The sequence below is a fragment of the Triticum dicoccoides genome, chromosome 7B (genome assembly GCF_002162155.2).
Source record: "Triticum dicoccoides isolate Atlit2015 ecotype Zavitan chromosome 7B, WEW_v2.0, whole genome shotgun sequence".
Classification (NCBI taxonomy): Eukaryota; Viridiplantae; Streptophyta; class Magnoliopsida; order Poales; family Poaceae; genus Triticum; species Triticum dicoccoides.
In genome coordinates this window covers 80,937,285-80,940,977 of record NC_041393.1, presented here as the reverse complement: position 1 = coordinate 80,940,977, position 3,693 = coordinate 80,937,285, and positions in this window count along the sequence as shown.

The following is a 3,693-nucleotide window of genomic DNA, read 5'->3' as shown; positions in this document are numbered from 1 at the left end:
ACGACGAGCCATTAAATCGCAAGTACTGGCCGACTTCGTCGCCGAACGGACAAAAGCCGAACTCCCTAAAGAGTACGCGCATACTCCAATTGGTCATGCACTTTGACGGCTCTAAAATGCTGGCTGGTCTAGGAGCGGGCGTTATCTTGACATCCCCCACCGGAGATACAGTCCAATATGTACTCCAAATTCTATACACAGACTCCAACAATGCAGCCGAATACGAGGCTCTGTTGCACGGTCTTCGGATGACGGTCTCCATGGGCATTCAACGCCTAGAAGTGCGTAGGGATTCGAACCTCGCAATATCTCAAATAAACGGGGACTTTGATGCGAAGGACCTTAAAATGGCGGCTTACCATAATGCCGTCCTCAAAATGTCAGCTCGATTCGAGGGGCTTGAATTTCACCATGTGGTTCGGGAAAACAATCAAGCGGCAGATATCCTTGCCCGCATCGGCGCTAAGCGCGACCCCGTCCCACCTAACATCTTCTTGGAAAGGCTGCTCAAGCCATCTTTGGTGTGGCAAGGGGAGACCGGCAATACTAGTCCGGATCCGACCACAACCCCAGAGCCCCCGAACACACTGACATAATCGGAGGCTCCACCATCGAAATAACACCTTCGGCCCACATAATTATGGCTGTCATCGCCCGCTGGACCGAACCATTCTTAGCCTACCTAAATAGGCAAGAACTCCCCGAGGACCAAAATGAGGCACGTTGCATTATGCGGCGTTCTAAAGCCTACAAGGTCCATGAGGGAGAGCTTTACAAGAAAAGCGCTACCAGAGTACTCCAGAGATGTATCTCCGAAGAGGAAGGGCGGCAGCTCTTGGCCGAAATTCATGCTGGACTCAACGGCCACCATGCCGCAGCTCGGACCCTTGTAAGCAAAGCCTTCCGTACAGGTTTCTACTGGCCGACAACCCGAGCAGACGCACAGGACCTCGTCCAACATTGTGTCGGTTGCCAGCTCTTCGCTAACCAAAGCCATATGCCACCACCGCCCTCCAAACAATCCCCATAACATGGCCCTTTGCGGTCTGGGGGCTCGATATGGTCGGGCCCCTGAAAGGATGAAGCCATAAGAAGAAATACTTGTTGGTCATGGTGGATAAATTCACCAAATGGATAGAGGCCAAACTAGTTAAAACGGCCGAATCCAGACCAGTGATAGACTTCATATCAGGGGTCGTGCACCTGTTATGGTGTCCCCCACAGCATCATCACCGATAATGGCTCCAACTTCACAGCCGACGAGGTGAAAACTTGGTGCGGCAACATGGGCATTAAGCTCGATTACGCCTCCGTCTATCACCCCCAAACAAATGATCAAGTCGAACAAGCGAATGGTCTTATTATGAGAGGCATCAAACCCTGACTAGTGTGATCCCTGAAGGAATTAGACACGCACTGGGTCGAGGAGCTCTACTCCGTACTATGGGGGCTGCGGACCACGCCAAATCGCACCAACGGATACACACCATTCTTCATGGTGTATGGCGCAGAGGCGGTATTGCCCTGCGATATCATTCATGACTCACCTCGAGTGCGCATGCACGAAGAGAGAGAAGCCGAGCTTGATCGGCAGGACAATTTAGATGCCCTAGAGGAGGAGCGCGATGTCGCAAAAGCCCGTTCCGCATTCTATCAGGAACAGGCTCGCTGGTATCAAAGCAGAGAAGTACGGGCCAAAACTTATAACGTTGGCGAACTCATTCTACGCCTACCGGAGAAGAAAAAGGACAAGCTCAAGCCCAAGTTGGAGGGTCCCTTCATCATTGATAAAGTTCTCACAGGAGGAGCGTACCGCCTGCGTGATGCATCAGATAATCGACTCGAGCCGAACCCATGGAACGCGACCAGACTCCAAAGATTCTACGCCTAGCGCCGAACTCTATGTTCATCCACTTCCCTCCACCTTTTTTTATTTTATACATATATATCCTCTCTCTTTCTTTTTTTGGCCCCGAGGCTTTAACTGTGACTCGACTACACACTCTTAATGCGCTAAATCCTTAAGTATGTGCGCTCATTATACCTGGGGGCTTCTTATACAGAAGCTTAGTATAATTATCTTCCGGGCTTCACGCCCACTGCATATGTGTCGCTTCTCCATATGTACCTTTTCTTCACCATTATATGCATCGATATGACTTAAGTTTTGGCCAAGCTGGGTTGACTGGCTCCTGTATTTATGCCCTACGTTCCCGTTAGTTCGGCTAGGGCATAAGGGGAGCACCTCTGTGATTTTTACTGCCGGGTACTCCGGACGTGTACCTCAGACTGGGTGAAGCCGAAAGCTAGCATTCTTAAGGGAATATTCGGTCGGTGAACTAAAGATGTTTCTTACCTATTACAATACAAACCCCCAGATGTTTCATATATTGTGTCCCTGATCGCAGTTCGGACATGCACATTAATGCATGCGTACCCAAGGAAAGGAACCCTTAACGGAACTATTCTCCCTGGAAGATGTTTCTTACTATCCATGTAATATAACATAGCTAGTTAGGTACTTGTCTGTTCAAGCAATCATGACCCCTACGCCTGGTTCCCACGCGTACCCCGGTTTACATAACTAAGCGGGTATTCGGAAACACTCCGGACTGTCGGGTCCGGAGGCTGAAGCGAAAAGGTCCGCCATGACAAATGATTTACAATCCGGCTGGGGACAAAATATGTCAATTGAAGTACACAGTCACTTCGACCCACATACTTCTTCTTCTATACCATCCAACAGGCTGTCTAGCCTACAATCCTGTTGGGAATACTTTGCGGCTAATCCTACCTGGTCATATACCAGACTAACAGGAATCTCTTTCCCATCTGACCCTACAGGTCCGACCAGGGCCATGTGATTCGGATCGACCTTGGTGTACTGTGTTTTTACCATGGCCCAAGCTTCCCTCGCACCTTGTCGGCAGGATGATATCTTCCATAAATGGAAGCGCCGCCGCGCTCCCTTGAGCAGCTGTACAAGATCCCCCATACTTCCTGGCAGGGAGGCGGATGGCCACAAGGCCTTGGCAATACCCTGCATCACCTGCCAAACTTGTTCGTGCAGTTGCGAAAGCTCTTGCAGAAGATCGCCTGAAGATCCGAGCATCTCCTCTTCAGGACGACTAGTCAGTATACCTATAAACATAACTCTGTTAGCCTGTTTCTTCGCCAAACTATATAAAGGTTCGTTTGAGCACATACTAAAAATGCTGCGTTGAAGCCTCCTATTCTCCTTCACAGAGTCCGCAAGCTGGGTCCGAACATCTTTCAATTCCACGCCCAGCCGAGTATTGGCATCTTGGAGATCATTTTTCTCTCGCCGGAACCGTGTAAGCACATGCTCGCCAGCCTCTAGTTGTCGTTGAGCTCATTGGTTCTCCGGATTCACTCTGGGATTGTCTGCGGAATCTATTGTTAGATCTGCAAACATGCCGAATATCAACTGGTACACATAATTCCGTTTTTCTCCACCGAGACAAGTATTACCAAATGAGGCCTTCTTGGATTCCTCCATTCCGGCAACTGTGACCCTTAGCTGGGCTTTACACTCCTCCAGCTCTTGAGACAAATGGGTATTCTTCTCTGTAAGAACCTATTCATAAGATGATCCTTAAATCAGTTGTACCAACTGTTTCAAGTCTCAGGGGCTACTGATATACATAATTATTAGATTTTGCTTACCCGTAT